The 27,420-nt window shown below is 32.9% G+C and overlaps 1 protein-coding gene across 1 annotated transcript in view; it reads left to right on the top strand.

Annotated features, from left to right (window-relative positions):
* Positions 1 to 27,420, top strand: part of WASF1 (WASP family member 1) — a 118,714-nt gene that overhangs the window by 39,014 nt on the left and 52,280 nt on the right. Inside the window, 1 exon segment of the mRNA XM_051997535.1 lies at positions 20,638 to 20,730. The gene's annotated coding sequence lies outside the window, so the exon portion shown is untranslated.

Genomic DNA, 27,420 nt, shown 5'->3' with positions numbered 1-27,420 from the left:
ATGGTCTCATGAAATAATGAATGTAATAAAAATGCCAATTCTACCTAAATTTATTTACTTATTCATACCAAACTACCAAAAATTATTTTATAGAGCTAGGAAAAATAATAACAAAATTCATCTTGAAATACAAATGATCAAGGGAATTAATGGGGAGAAATGTGAAGCAAAGTGGCCTAACTGAAATCAGTAGGGTTCCTTGGAAAGTCAGTTGGCAATACCATTAAGTTGAGACTAAAACTCTCTCTTTGTAATTTCACTTTATAGTCCTAGTTCTGTCCTTAGAAACAAAAAGAATTTATTTTCTGTAAAAACAACTTTGGTATATTTGAAAATGGTTTTTTTGAAGAAATTTTTTTTAAGGTTTGTTATGTTTAAGCAGTAATAAACAACTACAATAACAATAATGGTCTATTTTTTTTTTTTTTCAAATTCAGCATTTAGATTATCAGAGGTATTTAAACTTGGGTCCATGAATTTAATAAAAATATATACTGATTTCTATATTTTGTTATGATTAGTTTCCTTTAATCTTCATTAGGTAGCTAAAAGGAGTTATGAAGGCAGAGTAGAAGGGCAGAGGCAGAATAGGTGTGGTAGTAGGATTAATAACCCTGATCCAAATCTTGATCCAAATCTTTCAACTGTTCTTCCTATGATGTGTTGGTGCTGTTCTTCTGTGTCTATATTTTGGTAGTGACAAGGGGAGCCCGAAACTCTTTCTCTTTTTCTCTCTCTGACTTTGGGGGGAATAATAAGCTCTCTCCTGAGAGACCTGCCCCAGGGAATCAAGAGAAAGTGGTTTCATTCTGTTATCTGGGTGGGATTGGTTGAGTTCAGGATCACTCCTAACCCTATTGAGTTAGAAATTAGCCCAGAGACACTCATTCAGTTCCAAGATTTTCTATTCTGATTCCAGCTCAAACTGCTTCCAGCCCCCATCAAGATCTGCCCCCCAGCTTCTAGCCAAGGTTTTAATTATAAAAAGAGGCAACTTTGGGTTCATTCCTTGCAGAGGACATAACATGCCATGCCAAGGAACCTCTCTCTCACCCCTTGGCATAGCTGCAACCTTCAGCCTGCTGAAATGATATTTTCTTTCAGCATTACTTCCTCTTTATCTCTCCTATTTCCCTAAAAAGACTATGTCCTCTTTATCTTCCTGCTGGGATTTCTCTGGCTGACTTCCCCAACTCTCTTTACCTTCCTGACCGGATTTCTCTGCTAGGATAGGATTTTTCTGCTAAAAACTTTATATCCCTCTTGTCAAGACCTCAAGGAATTCAGTCTTTTTAGCAAATACTGACTTCCCAATGCCAATAATAAACTTCTCTTGCCAGTTTAACTTTTCAGGTTCATAAATTCCTTTACAAAGTACCCCTGTGCCAACTAAAGGGGTTCCCACAACTCCCTGACCTGCTTCAAACCTCATCATTTGGGGACATAACCCCGAACCTCATTAGTAGGACACAAGATCATGTTCAAGGACTACAAGATGAATGAAGGATGGAGTCATTCCAAATTATCTCCATTTTAATTAGCCCTTTTCTGGGGCTTTATATGGATATTCTATGGTCAAAGCCACAAGTGTTTGGTAGTATCATTTTTACCCTTTGTTACTTTCATTTACAAAAGAATATATTGTATCATTTATGAACCTTCATAATGTTTAAGAGATATGTGTGTCTATCTGTGTGTCGTATATAAAACATATAAGTATATAAATAAGTATGCTTACATATAAATATGTAAGTAAATAAAAAGCTGGGGTTTTCTTTAGCAATTTAATTATCTTCAAAAACACTATTTACCATATTTTTATGATTCCCCTCCCTTGCTTGAAAAGTTCTAGATCCTTTAAAGAACAGATAATTCTCAAAGTAAAATAGTATATAGAGTAAATAATAGCAAAGTAAGAAAATGTGAGGAAAAGGTGGAGTTTTTTATGGATGATGAGTAAATGGTTGTGAATTAAATATTCAGCCAGTTAGCCCCTTGAGACAATTAATTCCAAATGTCAAAGAAAAGTACAAAAATGGTGATGGGAAAAAAATCATTCTAGGAAATTTAGCTTATAGCAGACATTCTTGACTGAGAGTTCATAGAGACATAGAAATATAGCTATATAGAATTTGTATATACAACTAGATATATAATGTTATATATAACATTTTACATATGAAATAGTATATTTACATATAAATGGCGTGTATATATAACAGTTTTTCAATAAAATTGGTTTCTTTTATAATCCTATGCATTTCATGTTCAGCATTAAAACATTATTCTTAGAAGGGATCCAGTAAACTTTGTTAGACTAACAATTTGGTTCGTGACATAAAAAGGTTAAGAACACTTAACTTATAGAAAAAACAAAATCTGAAGCATCTGAAAAAAAAGTGAGAATGATGAATAAATTTACTGAGCTGAAAAGATTAGAAATCCCCAGAAAGAAAAAACAAAGCAAGAGACAAATTAACAAATGTGGATCAATTAACAAAAATGTGTCTACTTCAAGGGAAGTGGTTAGCATAATAAAAGAATGGGACAAGACCTAGTAGCTATACAAATGCACATAAAAACCACAAAACTACCAAAAAGATAAGCATGAAATTTAATATCTTGGAAAATCTTAATAAACTGGTAGATTTTCTGAGAATAAAATCGCCTTTTAGAAGACAACAAGCAGAGGTGACAAAACAAAAATGTAAAACAAAACAAAACAGTAAACCTTAGCGCATCAGTAGGATGCTTTGATCTGAGATTTTACAAGTAATGGAACTAGAGGTTGGAGCACTGTGAGAAAACCTTGTAATTTATCTCACAGAAAAAAAAAAATAAACAAAGAATCAAAATGCCACATTTCAGGAAATAAAATAAGAAAAGTTTTTTTTTTGAAATATCAAAAATAGAAAACAAAAGGAAGATAGAATTAACTGAATTTACAGGATATCATTAGAAAAAAAAACCTTAAATTATTACCCAAAAATGCACCTGTCAAGACCTGAAAGCAAGAAATGATTAAGAGATTATTCAGTATGTAATATGCCATAAGCTGTTTAAAAAAAGTTATCTTTTTGAAGTCTCACTTTAAAATCTCCATAAAAATGCAAAGAGGCACAATAGCTAGTAGGAATAATTATGTTTTTATTTCTTACTCTTATTATTTTCATTTGGATAGCAGCAGTTAAAAAAAAAAGACTAGAATGTAGCAAAGGAAAATCTGACATGTTTAAACTGTGCTTCTGGGTTTTATTAGAAAGAGTGATAATTCTGTAAAGGCTTTGGAGCTGGGAAGACTTGACATATTTATTTCCACTCCAAGTATTTATTGGTTTTATGACCCTAGACAGGTCACTCAAAAGTCTGTTTCATCATCTGTTAAATATAGATAATGAATCTATTAATACAGTTCTTTTAAGGATAAAAGGATAAATATACATATGTATATTTAAACAAAAACATAAACAATTATATATTAAACAAAGAAGTAAATCCTACACATAGATATGTTAACGAGCCTGTAATCCCATTTCATAATCTTGCTTTTTAAAGTTACTAGTTGTGCATAGTTGGTACATATAGTCAGGTGACTCAGATTCTTCACTTTTGATTTATAGTTTAGATTTATACTACTTCTTTCTTCCTAGATTTCCATGAGATTAATTGAAGTGGTCATTTTAAGATTATTTCTGTTCTGATTTTTATCACTTGAACTCAGTTCCTTTGTGTAAAACCTCTCATTTAAAAAAAGAAAATAGTGATATTTTTATATCATGAATTTCAGTAACCCATTTCTTTGACCATTACTAAAGTGCTAAATTGATTAGCATGAGTATATGAAGAAGATAGAAATGGCAACTTTACATAATTGCTTATTTTTTCTTTCTTCTTTTTTCTTTAATATAAAGGTAATTATCACCAACCTAATCTGATGCTTAAAACAATTATTAAAATGATTACCATCTTAATTAAATTAAATATTAAATTTTTTTAAAGTGACATGGAGTTCATATTTTCATTACATTTTGAAATTGCGATAGAATTAGAATTGGTAATGTGAAACCAATTTTTTGTGAATAAATGGACTAGTCATTAGAAAAAGAATAAGATAAAGGTCTAGCTCATCCCTCTGCATTGTTTAATGTTAAAATTCATACTTTTCCCTATGATGTGTAGAAAAGATCTTTGTCCTTGAAAAGCAGGTTCCCATCTCAGGTCTTAGCATCTTCAGGTCTATGCTAAATGTTAGTGGGGCAGGCTTTGCATATGAAAGGAGGGAGAGAAGGCATGAAATCTCTATACAAAGAAGAGATTTGAAATAAGGTTTGATATAGACAAAGGAGAATTGTAGACAAAAAACTGTGAAAAACATGAGTAAAACGAGTTGAGAGGGAAGATTTAAAGGTAACTTGATTAAAACAGGTAGTCCCTAACCTGGATTTAATGGGAAAGTAGAATTTTGGCAAGTGGAAGTTTGGTAAGAGTGCATTCCATACAGAGAGAGGTGAGCTTCAGGAAGATGGGAGAGTGAAGGAACAGATTGCAGAGTAGTGCTAACTCAGAAATCAAAGTAAAAGCTTTGGTTGTGGGAAAAGTTACAAAGAAATTATCCTATAACCTTCTGGAGCAGTTTGTCCTTTTGGCAATGAAAAATAACTTGCTGAATTAATTTTTTGTAATTGTTTAGCCATCAAAAATTCTATTTAAACCAAGTAAACCATGAATAAATTTATTAGTCCTAAAAGTTAAGAATACTAGAATATTTCTGTGAATTTTTTAAATTATTGACAAAATTGAGACTTTATGAAGAATTTCTTTTCTTGATCATAATATCTTCACAGAAAGATATTTATATACCTCTTCTTTCTCCCATCCCACCCCAAAAAAGATACTGCAAGAAATCACCTTTTGAGAATCATGACTGAGGACAAGTCATGGGCAAATCCTCTAGATTTCAAATCTGTCTTTTCTTACAATGCCATGCTGCTATAGGTATAGACCTTAGTTATTAACCAATCCTTTCTTACACATGATGATTTTAAATCTCATAGCCTGGTTGCCCTCCTTAGAACCTGCATTAGTATATGATGTCTTTCCCTAAATTTATGATACTTAAAACTGAACTCACTACTTCATTAGTACTCTGACCATGGCAAAGTATAGTAGGACTATTCCCACTCTATTGTGTTTTTATTAATATAGTCTTCAATCAAATTAGCATTTTTGGCTATTTTGTATTTCACACTGTTGCTTCTTATACTTGCTGTTTGTTAAACCACACAGGTATTTACGTTCATATAAACTGTTGTCCTGCCAAGTTTTCCCCAATCCTATATTTATAGAATTGATTTTACAATCCCAAATGCTTATTAAGCTTCAATTAAATTTTAATTTCATTAAATTTTAATGTGTGGGCATGCCTATATATTGTCCTACTTGGGCAGTTGGTTTACCAATTGGTAAAATATATTTATGCTATCTACTACATAGTAGCTTTCCATTTCATAGTCATACCTTATATCTTTTCATTCCTTAGAATATAAACATGTCCTTGAAGGATTTTCATTCATTCATTAAGCTCCTGCTATGTGGAAAGAAGATAATATGCTAGGCCTTGAGGATTCAAAAATAAAACACAATCTCTATTTTTAAGTTGTTTATAATCTAACATGGTAGGAGTAGGGTGGAAGGAATATAAAAGGAAAGGAGACGTACTAAAAAAATTTCATATGAATAGGAGAGAGATCTATAGGGATCAGAGAAAGTGCCATAGAATAGATTGTAGAATAGGCTGTAGTTGATCTAAGCCCTGAAGAAAGAAAAGGATTTCACAAATGTATAGTATATCATAAAATTTGTATACCCTTTGGTCTTTGCCTCTTTTATAAATATTTTATTTTTGTGAAAGCCACTATGTATGGATGTATGTTAAAGAGAAAAATCTTTACTTCTCCACTATTAAATTATAACAGATTGTGACTGAAGTAACTTATTTATATACAGGAATAAGGAGAAAAAAAAACACCTTCCTCCTTTAACTTCTGTAATGTCTGAATTAAAGAAAATTTTGAAATACTTCCATTTCACTAGAACTGAGACCAGTATATTGAACCAAAATGGGATTATTGTGATACAAAAAAGGTTTTAATTCAAGAGAAAAATAAAATCTATGTGTAAAGGAGAACAAATAAAAAATTCTAATATGCACATTCTCCACTCCCCAAACTTGTTAAAGTGTGGTTCAGTAGAAGGACTCCATAATCTAGCTTCAACTATGTCATTTCATACCAATCCCCTTCAAAAATTCAATGATTACTCAATGATTATATTAAACTCCCTCAATTTGCTACCCCTTGTTTTTCTTATCTTTGTTCCAACTATCCCCTTTGTCCCCATCCTGCTTTGTCACTAAAAATTCTGTCTCTCTTTAAAAGCTTATCTTATTTATGCTTTTAGTTAGCATAATAACATATAAATAAGCATATAAACTAAGGTTTGCAAAGGGCTTTACATATATTATTTCCCTTTTTTCTCACCATACTTTGTCATTTTCATTTTATGGTTGCTGCGGCAGACAGGTTGTGACTTGGCAACTAGTCATGCAACTAATAAGTATTTTAAGGCTGGATCTGAATCCAGGTCTTTCTGACTCCAAGTCCAGTACTCTATCCACTGAGCCACATAACTATGTTATAGATATTTTTACATTTCCTTCCTTCCTTTCTCCCTCTCTTCCTCCTTCCCTTCCCTTCCCTTCTTTTCCTTTCTTTCTTTTTTTTTTTTTCTGAGGCAGTTGGGGTTTCTTGTTTGCCCACGGTCTCACAGTTAGGAAATGTTAAGTGTCTGAGGCTAGATTTGAACTCAGGTCTTCCTGATTTCAGGGCTGGTGCTCTATCCACTGTGTCCCCTAGCTGCCTTCTTATAGATGTTTTTAAATGAAATTCTCCAATAATGTGGATTTTTCTATCTTGTTCCAGGCCACTCATTATTTATACTGGATTAATGTTCAGTTCAAAGTGCTGCCATTAACTGGCTCCTTTAAAGCAGTAGTCTGTAAACTTTTTTCTAATAGCAATATAAAAAAATGTATATTTATAAATTATATGTATTACTGTTGTATACTGTATACTGTAATATTAAGTATATTATATTATATAAGTATATAATATTAAGTATATTATAAAACTTACATTAAAACGATTTTAAAAGGCTGAGCTAATAATGAAATAATATCTGAGAGATGTTGTCCATCTTTTGTTCAGGAAGAAGACCATTTATTATGTAGAGGAATGATGTAATCAGACCGAACTTAATTAGGAAAGCTATTGCAGTAGTTTGAGTAAGAATGATGAGCTTCTGATTTAGGATGATGGCTGTCTCAGTAAAGAAAAAAGAACAGATTGAAACATGTGGTGGTAGAACTGACAAGATTTGGCAACTGATTGGATATATGGCTGTGAAGTGAGAGAAAGTGAAGAGCTGAGGATAATGCGGGGGTTCTGATGACCTAGTCGACTTGAAGGATGTTCTAGTTAGAATAAGGAAATTTAGAAGATGGGTAGATCTAGAAAAGGAAAGATAATGAAACTGTTATCCATGCCTTCTCATCCAGTATGTTCTTACTCTGCCCCACCCAAATAAAAAAAGAGAAGACAAGCATCTTATTTACCAGTCACTGTCCCCACTGTGGAGCCCCCCTTTCCCAGGGGCATTTTCAGCAGTTATAAAGTGATCTGGGGTGGCGGAAGTAGGATAGAATTTCTCCAATGGTCTCTGTGCAACTGCTGTGAATAGCAATAAATTATGGTTATAACTGCCCTAAGTGCTTATGAGAGGTCATTAGCTAGCCTTGAAGGAAGAGGATAGGAACTGGAATAAGAAAAGGAAGAAGGGAATAACCATTTATATTGTCCCTAAGACTACCAGGTTGTATGAAGGGAGTTAGTAGAATGGAGGAGAATGTAGTAGCAATTATGTTGGAGAGAAGTTCTGTGATTGTCTATCAAAAGAGCATGGAATTTGATGTTATTTCCCTTTCTTCAGTTGGTTTGTCTCTCCCTTTTCCACTTTTCCCCCTCCCCCTCTTTCTTTCTCTTTCCTTCTCTCTCCTCTCTCTCCTTCTCTCTCCCTCTCTCTCCTCTCTGGAGTCAGGCAATCTTCTTCTTGGAGTTCATCGCTCTAAGAAAACAATATTAATTTCTACTTCTCCCCCAGCTCCAGTTTTTTCTTTTACTACTTTGTTTCCATTTAAACCATGTCTCACCACATTCTGCTACAATCTCTGCTACCCAAAAGTAGTAGTACTTTGAGTTTTTATTTCATTTACAAAAAGTATTCTATTATATTCTTTTTTCGTAACAGTAACAAGAAAAGATGTTTTTCTGATTCCAAAGCTACATCACCTAATCTCTGTATTTCTTTTGTTGTAACTATTTTGGAGTGCAAAGTGGAAATTTTCGTACTGTTTGACATGTTCTTTTAAATGTATTGGTGACTATGTGACATATGTCTGCCTGAACTTGGAATTTAAAAACAACAGCTTAAATAACCAAAGAATCATCTTTCTTAAATAATTAGTGTTTAAAACAAACACAAATTGTCAATAGAAGATTTTAGGAAATGTTAAAATTATAAAATATGGCTATTAAACACTATTTGTCTAGTTATTGTTGTTACTAAACTTGGGCATCATTATATTCATGGAATACTGCTAAACAAATAAGGATCTTGATGCACAAATGTTTTAAAAATTTTCTCCTTCAAAAGAATTAGTTTTACCTATTCCAGAAAAGCCTTAATGTGGGCTATATTGTTGACCAGATGATGAAGGAGGTTTTTCTTAGCTAACATTATAATTTTATCCATTTATCTATGTTGCATTTATAACTTTGTATATTATATATGACCAATATAAGTACCTTTTAGGACTACAAAGAAAGGACAGGTAAACCTGTGGAACAGAAAGTGATGATTGTAATTTGAGTTCACTTTGAAAAATCATTTAACTTCTCTGGGCTTTTAATTCCTAGTTTCTAAAATGAAGTGATTGGATTAAATGGCCTCTGAATCTGGGATCATATGATGTAAGAGAAATTGTCATCCTCTGATCAATCTGGAAAGATTACTTAGAGGAGATGAGATTTCAGGAATTATTTAATGATAAGGAAAGCTTGCTAAATTCTTTGATGTTTCAGAGTATTTCTTATTGACCTTAATGCCTAATCCAATCTTGTTCAGAAGAGGTATAAAATTTCTGCTTCAATTAAAAGAATCAGGAGAAAGGAGGCAGGTGTTTTTTATTCACATGGAAAAACTTAGTAGGTGATAGTGGGGCATCCAATATAAAAGATCTTTGGGCCAGCCTCTCAAATTAATTAAGGAAATGGACAAAGTAGTTTGGGATAGATATTAAAGATAGAAACCTGACCCATTAAGTGATGGAGGAAATTATTCTTAAAGTGTAAGGCTAGGAAGATGATTTTAGAGTCATCACACCATAAATCTATAATGGGGCAGTGATCTTAGAATGGCAAAGATGAGGTTATCATGATCAAGGTGAGAGATGGTGTTTGGGCTTACACAAAGATTTTGGTAACGTTATTATATTAATTGCATAATTTAATGACCATGGCATTAGAAAGTACTTTCTATGTTGTAGAACCTAGAAAGTATGTGGAGAAATATTAGGATAATCTCATGAGCCAAATCAAATGATCTTTTTCTTAGATTCTATATCTAAATTGGGTTTACAAATAGTATCTAATTTTACCCACCTACAATTTTTTTTTTTTAATTTTTAACTAGTCTAATTTCTTCTTGGGCTATTCCACACTGATGGTATATAAATATACAACATTAAAATAAATATGCACTTCAGGTATAGTAAAATAAAGTTCTTTTTCTTTCTAAAAAGTTTTTGGTTACTGTTTGGCAAAGAAAAAGTATCCTTTCCCCAAAGTATAAATAGCTACCTTTATAGTTTGCTTAAATAGATTTGTTGTTGTTTTTGTTTGTTAATCTATCTTAATTATTTCACTATAGCTATCTAGAATAACAGATTTTTCTGGTTGGAATTTTCTTGTAAAATATTTAGTTCAAGTGCCTAATAGTGGAAAAATTAGTTTAGTTGCTCGATCTGGTCTTAATAAGTATTTAATTAATAATTTCAAGAGGAGGAGCATTCAGTAAAATTTCTAGATTTTTAAAAAATATATACTAAACTCACTAAAAAAAAAACAGGCAGAATAAACTACCAGGAGAGCTTCCAATTTTTAAGTGGGCAGGAAAAAAATGACATAAGAGCTTCAGTGTGGGCAGGTATAAAACAATATGTTAAGGAAAGTGAGACTACATTAGAATATAATGGGTTCTGAATAGACAATGGAAAATATCTGAAAATTTCCAAGTCACAGAAAAAAACTTTTTTTTCCATTGAGTGGAGTGGGGTGGAGAGTAGGAATAGATTTTTAGGGAATTTAGGGGATACAGTTTTAATGAATTTCTTGGCTTTGTACTATAATGTATATATTTGGTTTACACATAAAAGCATGTATATTAAATTGAAAATTATCTTTTTTTAATACAGGTAGTTATAATTTCTAGTAAAGATGATTCTTGATTTGCTTTTACTTTTTAAAAAATTTTTGCTAAATTTTGCTGCTAAATTTTTAACATTTTTAATATTTCTTCCAGTATTGCTCCTCCTCCCAGAGAGCCATAATTTAGAACAAAGACTATTTTAAAGGAAAAAAACAAGAGAAAAATATTAGCAAAACCAATCAATATTTTTTTTGAAATTTAGTAAATGCATTAGAAATAACAAAGTATGATTTTTGAAAAATCCATGATTATAATTGGGTGTGTTTCTAGGCATGTTGTAGAAGAACATAATGGAGGTTGAGCAGATGGAGAAAAGGGTTGCTAAAATAATCATGTCAGGTGGACATATTCTTAGGTTTAAAGTATTCTAAACAGTGACCAATGGCTTGGAAAATATGTTTACATCCATGCCAAAGAATATTCGTATTCTTAAACAATTGTCCTCATTTCACACTATTGGAGCTATATGCTTAAGATTTTATAAGCTAGGCTTTCAGCAATATGTAAACCAATAATTACCAGAAGAGCAAGCTGGCTGTTGAAGAGGTCAAGGAACTAGAGACCAAATTGCCCACATTTGTTGGATTATGAAGAAAGAAAAGGAGTTCCAGAAAATCTATGTCTACTTCATTGACTATTCCAAAGCCTTTGACTATGTATATCATAGCAAAAAATATAGCAGGTCCTCAAAGAATTTGGAATGCCAGATTATTTTATTTGCCTCCTGAGGAATGTTAGGCCAAAAAGTAATAAAACCAAACACAGAATAATTGATTGGTTTAAGATTGGAAAAGGAATTTGACAAGACTGTATATTGTCAACTTATTTAACTTATATACAGGGTATATTATGGGAAATGTCAGACTGAACAATGATTTGATTTTAGCTTTTGATAAGCTAAGATTGAGATTTATGAGAGAAATGTCAAAAATCTCATGTTGCTCTTCTGGTGGCAGAAAGTAAAGAATTAAGAAGCTCTTTGTGAAAAATGAAAGTGTAAAAACTGACTTAAAGTTTAACATAAAAAAATAAGATCTGGACAACTTGTACCATCACTTCCTGGCAAATAGAGGGAGACAAAATGTAAGCAGTGTCAAACTGTATGTTCTTAGGCTCAAAAATCCCTACAGATGGTGGCTACAACCATGAAATTAAAAAATGTTTGCTATTTGGAAAAAGACTATGCCAAATATGGAAAAATAGAGACATCACCTTGTTGACTAAGATCCATATAGTGATTTTTCTAGTAGCAATGTGTGGTTGCGAGAATTGGAATATTAAAAAGCTGAGCACCAAAGAATCAATGCTTTCAAATTGTATGTTAAAAAAAAAAAAAAACTTCTGAGAATCTCTTAAACAATAAGTAGATCCAGTCAATACTTAAAGAAATCAATTTAAACTATTCATTAGAAGGTCAAATACTAAAGCTGAAGCTTGGTCACATAATGAAAATACAGGACTCATTGGAAAAGACCCTAACAGAACCATAAGAATATTATATATAGTAATAGCATTACTTAAGTTTGAAAAATAATGATAAATGACTTAAGTATATGCAAATTAACTATGTCAGTAGCATTAGGGATTTAAAGGAGTCTTGTGTTTAATCTTGTCTTTCTACTCATTATTTTGTCTTTTGGTCATATGCCTTGGGAAAGTTCACAGTGGTGATAATTTCTTGTGATTTAAAGTAATTTTCTTCCTAACTAGAAGATTTATTCTTTAAGCTATTTAAAAACCACATTGGTGGATAATTTAAAATCATCTTTAAAAATATCAAAAGGCCTCATTTGTGAAATATAGAGAGAACTACATCAACTTCGTAAAAATATGTCATTCCCCAATTGATAAATGGTCAATGAATATGAACAGGCAATTTTCAGAAAAAGAAATCAAAGCTATCTATAATTACATGAAAATTGTTCTCAATTACTATTGATAGTACCTCAGAGTTGTTTTCATTTGCATTTTTCTATCTCACACCCATCAGATTGGCTAACATGACAGAAAAGGAAAATGACACATGTTGGAGGAGATGTGGGAAAATTGTATACTAATACACAGTTGGTGGAATTGTGTACAATTATTTTGGAGAGAAATTTGGAACTTTGACCAAAGGACCATAAAATTCTGCATTCCCTTTAATCTCGCAAAGATATAAGAGAAAAAGAAAATAACCTAAATATACGAAAATATTTATAGGAGCTGTTTTTGTGGTGGCAAAGAATCAGAAACTGACAGATGCTCATTAATTGGGGAATAGCGGAACAAGTTGTGGTATGTGATTTTGATGTACTATAAGAAATGTCAAGTAGAATGGTTTCAGAAAAACCTGGAAAAACTTATATGAACTGATGTGAAATGAGCAGAACCAAGAAAACACTATACATAGCAATATTGTAACTGACTTAGCTATTTTTTTTTCAATACAGTGATTCAAGGCAATTCTGAAGAAAAATGCTATCTTCCTCCAGAGAAAGAACTGAAGGAGTCTGGTTGAGAAATTGAGGCATACTTTTTCATTTCTTTATTTTTCTTGTTTTGTTTTTGTTTTTTGCAATATAGCTAATATGTAAATATGTTTTGCGTAATTTCACAGTATACTTGATATCACATTTCTTGCCTCCTTTTGTCTGGAAAGGACAGGAGGGAAGGAGTCAGAGAACTTAAAAAAAACTTTCAAAAAATGTTTAAAATAAATAATTTTTTAAAAATAGTTAACAGGTGATATCAACTTTGCAGATGATATGATGGTATACCTAGAGAACCCCAGAGATTCTACTAAAAAGCTATTTTAGAAATAATTCATAACTTTAGCAAAAGTAGCAGGATACAAAATAAATCCCCATAAATCCTCAACATTTTTATATATCACCAACAAAATCCAACAGCAAGAGATACAAAGAGAAATTCCATTCAAAATAACTGTTAACAGCATAAAATATTTGGGAATCTATCTACCAAAGGAAAGTCAGGAATTATATGAGCAAAATTACAAAAAACTTTCCATACAAATAAAGTCAGACTTAAATAATTGGAAAAATATTAAGTGCTCTTGGATAGGCCGAGCGAATATAATAAAGATGACAATACTCTCTAAACTAATCTATTTATTTAGTGCTATACCAATCAGACTTCCAAGAAAATATTTTAATGATCTAGAAAAAATAACAACAAAATTCATATGGAACAATTAAAAAGTCGAGAATCTCAAGGGAATTAATGAAAAAAAAAAATCAAATGAAGGTGGCCTAGCTGTACCTGATCTAAAATTATATTATAAAGCAGCAGTCACCAAAACCATTTGGTATTGGCTAAGAAATAGAATAGTTGATCAGTGGAATAGGTTAGGTTCACAAGACAGAATAGTCAACTATAGCAATCTAGTGTTTGACAAACCCAAAGATCCTAACTTTTGGGATAAGAATTCATTATTTGATAAAAACTGCTGGGATAACTGGAAATTAGTATGGCAGAAATTAGGCATGAACTCACACTTAACACCGTATACTAAGATAAGATCAAAATGGGTCCATGATCTAGGCATAAAGAACGAGATTATAAATAAATTAGGGGAACACAGGATAGTTTATCTCTCAGACTTATGGAGGAGAAAGAAATTTGTGGCCAAAGATGAACTAGAGAACCATTACTCATCACAAAATAGAAAATTTTAATTATATCAAATTAAAAAGCCTTTGTACAAACAAAACTAATGCAAACAAGATTAGAAGGGAAGCAACAAACTGGGAAAACATCTTCACAGTTAAAGGTTCTGATAAAGGCCTCATTTCCAAAATATATAGAGAATTGACTCAAATTTATAAGAAATCAAGCCATTCTCCAATTGATAAATGGTCAAAGGATATGAACACACAATTTTCAGATGATGAAATTGAAACTATTACCACTCATATGAAAGTGTTTCAAATCACTATTGATTAGAGAAATGCAAATTAAGACAACTCTGAGATATCACTACATACCTGTCAGATTGGCTAAGATGACAGGAAAAAATAACGATGAATGTTGGAGGGGATGCTGGAAAACTGGGACACTGATGCATTGTTGGTGGAGTTGTGAATGAATCCAACCATTCTGGAGAGCAATCTGGAATTATGCCCAAAAAGTTATCAAACTGTGCATACCCTTTGATCCAGCAGTGTTTCTGCTGGGCTTATATTCCAAAGAAATACTAAAGAAGGGAAAGGGACCTGTATGTGCCAAAATGTTTGTGGCAGCCCTGTTTGTAGTGGCTAGAAACTGGAAATTGAATGGATGCCCATCAATTGGAGAATGGCTGGGTAAATTGTGGTATATGAATGTTATGGAATATTATTGTTCTGTAAGAAATGACCAGCAGGATGAATACAGAGAGGACTGGCGAGACTTACATGAACTGATGCTAAGTGAAATGAGCAGAACCAGGAGATCATTATATACCTCAACAACGATACTGTATGAGGATGTATTCTGATGGAACTGGATTTCTCTGACAAAGAGACCTAACTCAATTTCAATTGATCAGTGATGGACAGAAGCAGCTACACCCAAAGAAAGAACACTGGGAAACGAATGTGAACTATCTGCATTTTTGTTTTTCTTCGCGGGTTATTTTTACCTTCTGAGTCCAATTCTCCCTGTGCAACAAGAAAACTGTTCGGTTCTGCAAACATATATTGTATCTAGGATATGCTGCAACATATCTAACATATATAGGACTGCTTATCATCTAGGGGAGGGAGGTGGAGGGAAGGAGAGGAAAAATTGTAACAGAAGCGAGTGCAAGGGATAATGTTGTAAAAAAAATTACCCTGTCATGGGTTTTGTCAATAAAAAGTTATTATAAAAACTAAATAAATAAAATAAAAATAGTTAACAGGTGCTTCCAAACTTTACTAAAGTATAATGATAAACATAATTTAAGCTTTGTATATGTTTTGGACATGCCATTTTGAACCTTACTTTATTGTATTTCTCAGCAATGCTAATGCTGCTAATAGTCTTTGAAGTCTATAGGATTGTTTGCCCTTAGACTGACCAGCTCCATCACTTCCAATACAGCCCTAAGCAAATGTGAAGTACTCAAAAAATACTTGTTTTTATTACTGTCAAATCTGACATCAAAAGCCAGGGGTACAAGATCAGAGAAGGAATAGAAAAAAAGAGGGAAAAGGAGGTGGGAAACCAGTCAGTTGACAAGTATTTATTAAGTGCCTACAATGCCTACAAAGGTGCTGTGCTAAGTGCTGAGAAAAGCTAATAGAGACCAGAGAAACAAGAAAACAAAAGAGAAAGAAAAGACCATTTTGTTTATAATAAAAGAAAAAGCTTCAGTATATTGGATATGAAAAACAAATCCAACTGATAGTAGAAGACTTAAGTGACTCAGGGAAAAGAAAGAATAAATACCTACCAGGTCAGCACAGTACCTCTTCAGACTGGAAATAAAAGAATTCTCTCTACCTCACTAGCCTCCAAAGACTATTTGTTGAACATAATAAATGTTTTTATTTATTAAAAACTAATCAATTAAAAACAAGGCAGAGAAGGCTTGTATGAACTACTGCAATATAAAATGAATAGAACCAGGAGAACAATTGATAAAAACAACAATACTGTAAAGACAAACAACTTTGAAAGATTTAGGAACTCTGTTCAACACAATGGAAACAAGGTCAATGTAGAAGGAAAGAGAAATTCATTTAAAAATATTTTTTTTTAATTTCATTCTTATTAATTGCCAAGTTCAATTGATTCACCTCTGCAATATTTCTCACTTATGTATCCTTTTTCTTATTCCAATTGCTCCTACCCTACTGAGGCCCATTATCACCATTGTAATATCCTCCTGAATGTTGTCTAGGTCTCTGGTATCTCCATTCTCCTGTCCACCATTCATACTTCTTGCAGATAATAATATTCCTTTTGTGCAGCTCTGCTTACATCATTTACAGCACAAAGAACTTTTCAGTGGCTCCCAATCTCTTGCAGAATCAAGTTCCAATTCCTCAGGCTGCCACTGAGGGCTTTCATTCAAAATCTAGCACCACCCTCTTTTTCTAGTGGTATCATATTTCCCTTCATTTTCCATGTGGCACCAGCCACAATCATTTACCTTCCCTGATATGGTCTTAAAGCAGCAGATAAAAGTCAAGAACATAAATTCTGTGTTTTGTTCACTTTCCTATAAGTTTTGATGTCTTCCTTCCTCTCTGCCAATGCATAGCATGGGGTTAAAAATGCATACATACATACATACGTATGTGTGTGTTTATTATGGACATTTACTTTTTAAAATGCAGTTAAATGCACATGTTAAACCTAATAGGCACCCAAAGTAATAAAGTAGCAGACTTCTATATAAATGTTGACAGGACTTAGAAGATTAACAAAAAAGTTAATAATTCTAAATTAGCCTTTGTTAGAAAAGGGAACCATAATAATAGTAATACTTTTGAACTGGTTATAAACAGGGAATTATGTAGGAGAGTCAGTGAAAGAAATGCATTCTGGGTTTTGGGAAGTGTAAAAGATAATTAATAAGCAGCTCTACTATAACCTACACAATATGAAAAATATTCAAAGAAGGTTTCTGGTAAACCCTATTGACGTGAACTTTTGGGAGGACATAGGCAAGAATTGCAAAGAATAAACATATACAAATGAATTGCAATTTACATCATTGTAGGAAATGCCCCCATCTGTGAAAATATCATTTCACTGATGTATTCAGTGTTTTGCTAAGTACTTTGTGTATGATTTTACTTGACACTGACAAGAAATTTGTGAGGTGGGTATGGTGTAATTAATATTAATTCCATTTTATAGGTGAGGAAACGAGGGGCCTGAAAGGCTGTTACTTGCTCATTCATGACATGACTAGTAAGTGTCTAAAGTAGATACTGGATCCCCTCAGATCATCTGATTTCAAGTCTAGCCATGTTGCCCCCAGTGACATCAGATAAACAAAGCTTTAGCATTAATATATTATTTGCTTTTTAATATTGTATGAATAAAAATGAACGTATTGTTTCACCCAAAATTTCCCAAACTTTTGCTACCAAGGCAAGCCAATAATATCCTTTAATTTTCTAATAATCAAACTTCTGATGATATTAGTCACAGCTTTTTTCCTTGATATTTTATAAATCTTATGTTCCTGGATAAATTTGAGTTCTTATGAAATTCAGGTTTCATCTTTTCTAAACGATTCAAATTTCTAAATGTCTGGATAAATGGGATTTTGCTGTGACTTCCTTTGATAGCCTAGGATGGTAAATGTGGGGCCAAAATATATATCTAAGTAAATTATATACTCTATATTTCTTTCAATAAATTCAATTCAACAAAATTGGTGCCTTTGGGAAATTACATATTACTTTTAATGAATCAAAACTTTTCATTGAAATGAAGGTTTATCTCTTTAGCTATATAGTTTTTTCAGTAATGTTATGTGACTGTGAGTTTTTGAATACCACAATATAGGTAGAATTAAATTGTCCCCTATTCAAAGTGTGATGAAGATGCTTTCAGTGAATGACTATACTATAGATTCTGATAATGAGGAATCATGGAGGGGGAGCAGTGTAAAGGATGTTTTTAATCCATAAAAAAAAAAAAGTGAACTAGTAATGTAGTGAAAGTGAGGGAGCTAGTGGAGTTTTCCATTAATAGTTAAGTAATGTCAAGATATCAAGAACTGGGAATAATAATATTTTTTAATTATTATAACTTTTTATTGACAGAACATATACATGGGTAATTTTTTACAACATTATGCCTTGCACTCACTTCTGTTCCGACTTTTCCTTTCCCTCCCTTCACCCCCTCCCCTAGATGGCAAGCAGTCTTATACATGTTAAGTGGGCTATAGTATATCCTAGGTACAATATATGTGTGCAGAAATGAACAGTTCTCTTGTTGCACAGGGAGAATTGGATTCAGAAGGTAAAAATAACCTGGGAAGAAAACCAAAAATACAAACAGTTTACTCTTATTTCCTAATGTTTCTTCTCTGGGTGTAGCTGCTTCTGTCCATCATTGATCAATTGGAACTGAGTTAGATCTTCTCTTTGTCAAAGAGATCCCCTTCCATCAGAATACATCCTCATATAGTATCATTGTTGAAGTATATAATGGTCTCCTAGTTCTGCTCATTTGGGAATAATAATATTTAAATTCTCTACCCCTGGGGGTTGTTGTGGGGAAAGTTCTCTGTCAACCTTGAACAGCTGCACATATATGAACCGTTACCATTGCAAAATACTATAGAGTTTTTACCATGTATATAAATATAACATCAAAAAATTTCCCATCACTTTCTAGCTGCTGCCCATTATTAATGTTTTCCCCGTTCATTGGGAAATCATCCATTGATTTGTTCACTCTTGAGCACCATTTCATCACATTACATATCTTTTCAGAAAACTATCATCTAACTAATGGGGACTATTGACTACAGCATTGAATCTGGAAACCTTTGTCTGGCTTTCAGGGCTCGTCATGTACTAGTAATACCTGTCATTGTTCTTCAGTAAAGGTTATCATATCTCCCTTCATAACTAGCACTAGCAGAGGGTTTTATACACAAGAAATATCAGTAAATTTTTGCACATGATCAAGGCGTGGATATATTGTATTTTGCTCTATTGAACAAATCTGCCCAAGTAATTAACTGTTTCTTCAGCATCTATTATGTGCTAGATTCTAGTGATAGATAATTACAATAGGGATTTTCAATTTAGTAAGAACTTGGGGTAAAGACAGATATACAAGTAATTATGATTCAAAGGAAAATGAGATACCTAATTGGCACATGATAATTGATCAATAAGTTCATTAGACACTTTTAAGTATTGAAAATGCAAAAACAAAAATGAAAGTCTGTGAGTCATGAAGTTTTATATTCTATATGAGGAGATGTACAGAAATAATGTGTACAAAAAATACAAGGTAAATTTGGAAGACTTTATGTAGAAGAAAGCACTTGAACAAACTTTTGAAGCAAACGGGAATTCTAAAAGGTGGAGATGATGAATGAAAACATACCAAATATGGGTACAGACAAAGGAAACAGCATGAGTGACAGTAAGGAGGCAGAAGAGAGCAAAGTAAGACTGGAGGATGGGAAAGAGGTGAAGTTAAATAGTTCAGTTTAGCTTAAACATGGATTATGTGAATAGTAGTAGGAGATAAGGCCAAGCAGATAAGTTAAAGACATATGATCAAATCCCAGATTCAGAAGAATATACTTTTGAGGGGAAATCATTACGCAGACACTAAAAATTTTGAATAGAGATGACATATCATTGGTTCTGGAAGAACATTCAAGTAGGGATGTTAAAAATGGATTAGAGATGAAATGCAGGCAGAAAGAAAAACAATGAGGCTTTTTGGAGGGTCTAGGAAAAGGAAGAGCCAAATTAGAGATTGCTGAAGTAGAAACAATAGGATTTCAGTTTACTCAAATCGTCAAATAGAAATAATACCCAGTTTATTGGGTTGTTGAAAGGATAAATATGGGAGATATTAAGGATGATTCCAAAATTATGAGCCTGTAATACTGGGACAATAGTAATACCAGTGAACAGAAATAGGCAGAGTAGAGGAAGATGATGTATTCAGTTTGACAAGTTGGATTTGAGGTGTCAGTGGTGCATCCTTGTGGAAATATTCAAAATGAACCTGGAAACATAAGGCTAGCATATTAAAACTCTTCTCTAATACCATATCATGGCATGGAGGTGACTCTGGATTCATGAAAGTGATGCAAGCTAAGTAGAAATTGTCAAACCTTAAGAGTTTTGAGAAAGAGTGTAGTATGTTGGGAAAAGGACTGGATGGGTAATCAGAAGAGCCAGAGTGATATCCCAGTTCTTAGCACTTTCTAGTATATGATAATGGACGAGTCACCTTTATGTCCTTATCTATTAAATAAGAAGAAAATCCATTTAGAGGGATTTGTGAAGAATGTGTTCTATAAGCTTTAAGTTACTCCATAAATTTAAATTATTTTTATTTTCATTATTATAGCTACGGGCCAATACTGGACTCTATATGTCTCTCATCCAAGGACCAGCCTTGCTAAGGCTTAGAGAAATTCAGTGACAGAAGGCTGTTGACCAGGTAAGAAATTTTTTGGTGACAAGAACTCATAAAGTATTTGCTAAAATGTAATGATTGAAATATTTATTAATCACTTAAATTGCAGAGGATTGAAAAGTATTGTTATGATGTTACTCTTTTGACAAATATGCCATAGATGTTTTGTCAAAATGTGCTCTTCTTGTAATTTACTTTTTTTTTTTTTACATTTTATTATGGAAATCATTACTACATTATTAGAGAGGCAGTAATAAATACAATCCTGGCCTTGGAGTCCAAAGATAGGTTCCAGTTTTATTCTGATACATACTATATTGTGATTTTACTTTGTAATGTGGGGCTAGTCACTTAAACTATCAGTGCCCTGGGTGATTCTTTAAAACACGAAGTTAAAAATAAATTGTCAGACTATATTGGAAGAGAGAGTTTCCACACTAAGTTACTAGACTTATGAAATTACAGGTCTGGGCACTTTCTGCAAATATATTATTATGTTGTATTATTACTGTATTCTGTATTGACAAATAAGATTATAATTTTAATGTGTACTCAGAGGCAATTGCTGGTGCAATGGATAGAGCTCAGGCCCTGGAGTCAGGAATAACTAATTTCAAATCTAGCCTCAGACTAGCTGGGCAAATCACTTGACCTCTGTACCTTAATCTTCTCAAATAATAGTACTTACCTCAAGGGGTTGTTGTGAAAATTAGATAATAATTATAAAGACACTTAATATAGTGCCTGGCACCTAATACTATGAAAATGCTTATTCTTTTCCCTCTTTCTTTTCCCACTTATTTCTTATATAAAGAGTTCATATGAACATTATTCATGCTCACTTACTATCATTCCCTTTAGAGACATGTGTATTTAAAATTAACTTAGCAATAGGTTGCAATTACAATGGGAAATCATATAGTTTTACAAGATTAAGAACTGTTTGGTGTCCATTTGACTTGTTCTGAGAAGAAAAAGGGAATAGATGGGAAAGGTGTTATTACAAGATTGGAAAATTCTTAAAATGAGATGTCAGTATACCTTTTGTCAGTTTTCCTCTCTACCTGAAAAGCACTACAGGCTTCATGACATCACACTAAAGAACATCATAGGTTGTGATCACCTCTAGGTACACTCAATATTCCATAGTCCATTGAGGTCTTTAGACCTGTGACTTCCTCAATATAGGTAAATCCTGGTATTCAAGCTCTGATGGAGATTTGCAGCCTTGTGACCTGACAGCTTAAGTTACTTAGCCATGTTCACACTGCTGGTGTGCATCATAATGAAGAACTGAAGTCCAGTTTTCCTGATTCTTAGACTAAGCCATTTACTTATTCTTCCCCATTGTCTCTCAGAACTCTGCCCAGTGCCTGCTGCAGAAAGGACAATCAAATAGTTAAATATTTATTTACTGTCACACCTACCATATGTGTATTACTGAATGAGATGTTAGAGGGCAGGATTTTGCAAACTACAGGACAGCTCATATGTGCTAAGAATGGTACGATGATATTTTGTTGTCGTTTTTCAGTTGTGTTTAACTCTTCAGACTGGGGTTTTCTTAGCAAAGATACTGGCGTGGCTTGTCCTTTTCTTCTGCTAATTTTACAAATGGGGAATATGTTTTAATGAAAAAAAAATTTAACTCACTGACTATACTAAAGCAGGTTGCAAGCTAACTTTGGCCCATGAATTGCTGACCCTTGTTGAAGAGAATACAGAAATAGTTAAAAATGTGGTCCTAGTTTTTATGTAGTTTGCAGTTTAGTTGAGGATAGAGAAAACTGAAATTTCTATGATGCTTTGTAATTTTCCATATTATTATTGTTGTTTCAGTAATATCTAAACTCTTGAAGTTTTCTTGGCAGATATACTGGAGTGGTTTGTCATTTCCTTCTCCAGCTCATTTTACAGGTGAAGAAACTGAGGCAAACAGAATTAAGTGACTTACCCAGGGTCATATGGCAAGTGTCTAAGGCAAAATTTGAACTCAGGTCTTTCTGACTGCAGGCTTGGGCCTCAATTCACTGCATCATGTAACTGCCCACAAGTATTTCACAAGAAATACTAGATTTTGTAATACAGATTTTAGTAGAACAGAAGTTTAACAGGAAAGGGGGGGCAGTAAATGAAGATTGGAGAAGTTAATAAAGTCTTTGTGGAAGAAGTGGGTTTGGGGGAAATTTTGGATCAGTAAAGGGAAGATTCAATTAAGTGGTATTCAGCCTAAAAAGATTACCAGAAGTTTGCTCTTTCTAGTTATCAAACTTATAAAAAATATGTCTTCTTTTCAGTTTGGATAAGTAGATGTTTCTGTTTTGTTCTTTAATTCCATGGGCATGAAAATACTTTTGTGCCCAATTTTTACATGCCCTAAATTACCAACTTTAAACTTCTTATGGACATTTATTTATTATAGCTTGTATCTTGTCCCCTCATGGCTATCTTCCAATAACATAATTCTTATACTATGAGGTAAATAGCAAATACCAATTACATTTTTTCAAAGGGAGAAGCTGAGTTATAAGATGAAGTGATGTTCCAATATAATGTCCAGAGATCAGTAAGTCAGTGGTAGATTTTTAGATTAAAATTATATATACATTTATAGTGTAGTTTATATAAAAATCACATAGTAGATGAATTACATTGCAGCCTGCAAACTCTCCTGAGTATAACCTGAACCAGATTAAAATGGGAAATATTTAGCAAAATAAATAAAAATACAGTAGAACATAGATCATGTTAACATGTCATTTTTGAAATCAATATGCACTTTTTGTTTTGCTTCCCAGGTTATTTCTGCCTTCTGTATCTAGGATATACTGTGGCATATTTAACATGTATAGGACTGCTTGCCATCTAGGGGAGGGGGTAGAGGGAGGGAGAGGAAAAATAGGAACAGAAGTGAGTGCAAGGGATAATGTTGTAAAAAATTTCCTTGGCATGGTTCTGTCAATAAAAAGTTATTTAAAAAAAAAAAAGAAATTAATGTGCACCCTGCATCTGTTTCTATTTAAGTTTGGCACCATTGTATAAAAATTATAGATTTAGAGGGATAGTTAAAATAAATTGATATAGTTTCATATTAGTCTCTCATTTAAAGAAAATTACAGGATATCAAAAAAGTCAACTAAAAATAACATAGATTCCATGACCAGATTGAGAAGTAAAATCCAGAGTCTCAAACGATATACACAAATGAACAAAATAGAATAAAAAATTAAGAGAAGCTACAGATTGTAGCTCATACATGTCATTGTGACTTGATGTAAGAAAGCTTGTAAGTGGAATATGTCTCTGGCTGAATATTACTTAATAAAAAAAAAACAGAAAAGAAAAGAATATCATATATGCAAAAGACCACATAATCACTGTCAATAGTTGTTTATTGTTTTGTCTTTTATTCTCAAAGAGGACTATAACATTGGGTAGGTGATGTCATGACTTGCAAAAGAATTGAATTTTATTAAGGCAGGATTGTGTAAAATTTCATACACACACACCCACCCACCCCCCACACACACCCTATATAGTAGCGTATACTTATGTTATAGGTATAGTCCAACTTACATACAAAAAGGAATTCTCAGTACAACATACTCAATAAGTAATCATCCAAACTCTGCCTGAAGACCTCCAAGAAAGAAAGAGCCTATCACATCTTTAAGCAAACCATTCCACTTTTGGACAGTTCTCCTTATTAGGAAGTTTTATCTGGCATCAAACCTAAATTAGCATTTTTGCAAGTACTATTCCTTACTCCTGTTTTTGCCTTCTGGGACCAAATGAAACAAGTCCAATCTATCTTCCACATACCAACTCTTCAAATATTTGAAGACAGGTGTTCATGTCTCCCCTGAGTATTTTCTTCTCTAGGCTTACAAATGTTCTTCTTAAATATACTCATAGTTATTCCGGATGCAGTCTGATAAAGTCAGTCGGGGGTGGAGAGGGGGGGATTCTAACCTCCCTATTTTTGGAAGCTATTATTCTCTCAATGCAGCCCAAGTTCACAATAGCTTTTTTGACTGCCACATCACAAAAATGACTCATATTTAGTTTTCAACCCACTTACACACCTTCCTCCTACCTAGATCTCTTTCAACACAGAAATCCCCAATGACCCCATGAGAGACATGAAGGGATTCTGTGATAGACATGTCAGTGTACATGGAGAGAGAAGCACAGAAGGGAGGATACAGAAAGTCTCTGGAAGCATCAGGGCAATTACAGCCTTCCAGCTGAGTTCCAAGGCTGTGACTTCAAGAAAGTAATTCTGGGGCATTCTAGGTGGGTCTAGGGTTTGGCTAATCTCAAACCAAAGAGCTGTGGTCTGAGCCTTGAGTTGTCCCCAAGAGTGCAGCTGGTAGCTAGAACACAGCTCCAGAAAATCCTTAGACTCTGGGCCAGCACACCTGGAAACAGAGCCTGATCCCAGTAGATTCCCAGGCCTGGTGGCTCCCTGTCCAGTCCTAGCCTAGCAGGAATAAGCATAGGCAAAGGAACAATAAAAGTTTTTCTTTTTAAAGAGATGATGATGTATTTAGAAACCCCTAAAGAGCTATCTAAAAGTTTTATTGAAATAATTAATAACTTTGGGGAAGTTCCAGGATATAAGATAAAGCCATATAAATTATTACATTCCTAAATATAATCAAGAAAATCTAATAAGAATTAAAAGGAAAAAATCCATTAAAAAAACTTGCAGAAGTAATAAAAAGTTGAGACTCTATCTTCTAAGATTTACCTAGGGATTATATGAATCTCACTATAAAATCCTGTAGAAATATAGACATAAATAATCAGAGAAACATAATTGCTCATGGATAGGTTGAACTAATATAGCAAAAGTGACAATGCTATACTTATGTTAGTTTATTCAGTACTGTCTCATTCAAATTCCCAAAAGAATATTTTATAGAGCTAAAAGCAGAGGGTTAAATGTCTTAAGAACAATAATGAAAAAAGGAGAAAGAATTGGGAAGGAGAGGTTTATGAATACCAGGTTTCAAGCTATACTAGAAAATAGTAATCATTAAATTGATTAGAAAGAGAGAATATCTGTCAGTAGAACTCGTGATTAGATTAGCTCTATAACATATAATATAATAATACATTTGTTTGATAGCGTTAGATAAACAAGACCAGTTACAGATTGGGGGACAGGATGACTCACTGTTTGATAAAGTATGCTGGTAAAATTCAACAGCAAGTCTGGTAGAAATTATGTTTGGGCCTTACAGCACATAGCAAGATAAAACTCCACATGAATACAGATCTTTCCCTCCTTCTCTCTTTCCCTCTTCCTTTCCCTCTCTCTCTCCCTGTCCCTCTCCTTTCTCTCTCTTTCTCTCTCCATTTAGACACACACACACACACACACACACACACACACACACACACACACGATAAAGTGAAGAAGATAATTCTGTGAAAAATTTTTTCTTTGCAGAAACAAATCTAATGTAGTAAAAATTAGAAGACAGCTAATTAGGAAAGATATTTTCAACAAATTTCTCTCATAAAAACCTCATTTCTAAGATACATGAGGAAGTATTTTAATTTTATAAGACCAAAAGCCATTCATCAATAGATATATTTTATATAAAAGATTTGAACAGGCAGTTTTTAAAGGAAAAAGTCTAAGTTATCAATAATCATATGAAAAAAGTGTTCCAAATCAGGGAAATGCAAATTAGACTAATTTTGATCTTCCACCTCATACTTATAATACTGGCAAATTTGGCAGAAGAAGAAAATAGAAATGTTGGAAAGATTGTAGGAAAGAAGATTACTTTGTTAATGGAGTTTAGAATTGATCTAGCCATTCTGGAAAGCAATTTCGAATTATGCTTACAAAGTTACCAGATTCTTCACTAATAGGCTTATACTTTAAAGAAATCAAAGTTAGAAGAAAAGAATCTGTTTGTGTAAAATATTTATAGCAGGTTTTTTCATGATATTAAAAAAATTGGGAATAAAGAGTATGTTCCTGTTGAGGAATGGCTAAATGAACTATGGTAAATGAATGGGATGGAATATTGTGCCATAAAAAATAATGAAATGGATAATTTCAAAGGAAACTAGGAAGATCTGTATGAGCTATTGCAAAGTGGAATGAGCAGAAAAAAAAGTACAATTTATACAATGATAGGAACATTACAAAGAAAATAACTTTTGAGAGGTTTTAGAATACAATGATAAGCCAGGAGTTCAAAAGAATAGAATTGAAACTTACCACTCTTCTCCTGTTAGAGTGAGAAAACACTTAAAATACAAAAAGAAATATATGTTTTTGAACATGGTTAATGTTGTAATTCATTTTGCTGGACTGTGCAGCTAAATATTGAAGGCTTTGGGGGGGGGGGGAGGTCCCCAGTAGAGATAAGAGTGGATAGTGGATGGGAGAGATTAATTTTTTAAATGCTTGTCAATTTAAAAAATAAAAATCATAAACTTTTAAAAAACAAAATCAAGATGTTCTAGTTTCCCTTGATCTATTAAAATTAAATAATTTTGTTACTCTGGAATAATCTGTTTCTGGTAAAACCATGTTGATTCTTTGAGTTGTTCAACAATCATCTTTTTAGTGATCGATCCACTTGTAGAATTAAATTCATTTACTAGCTTGTAGTTTGCAGACTTTACACTTCCTCTTGTTCTTTTTCTTTTAATCAAGATACTTTCCTTTCTCCAATCTTGTGGCAT

Source organism: Antechinus flavipes, chromosome 4 (assembly GCF_016432865.1).
Source record: "Antechinus flavipes isolate AdamAnt ecotype Samford, QLD, Australia chromosome 4, AdamAnt_v2, whole genome shotgun sequence".
In the NCBI taxonomy this organism is placed as follows: Eukaryota; Metazoa; Chordata; class Mammalia; order Dasyuromorphia; family Dasyuridae; genus Antechinus; species Antechinus flavipes.
The sequence above is the reverse complement of the archived record's forward strand: the minus strand, read 5'-3'. Positions and strand labels throughout refer to the sequence as shown.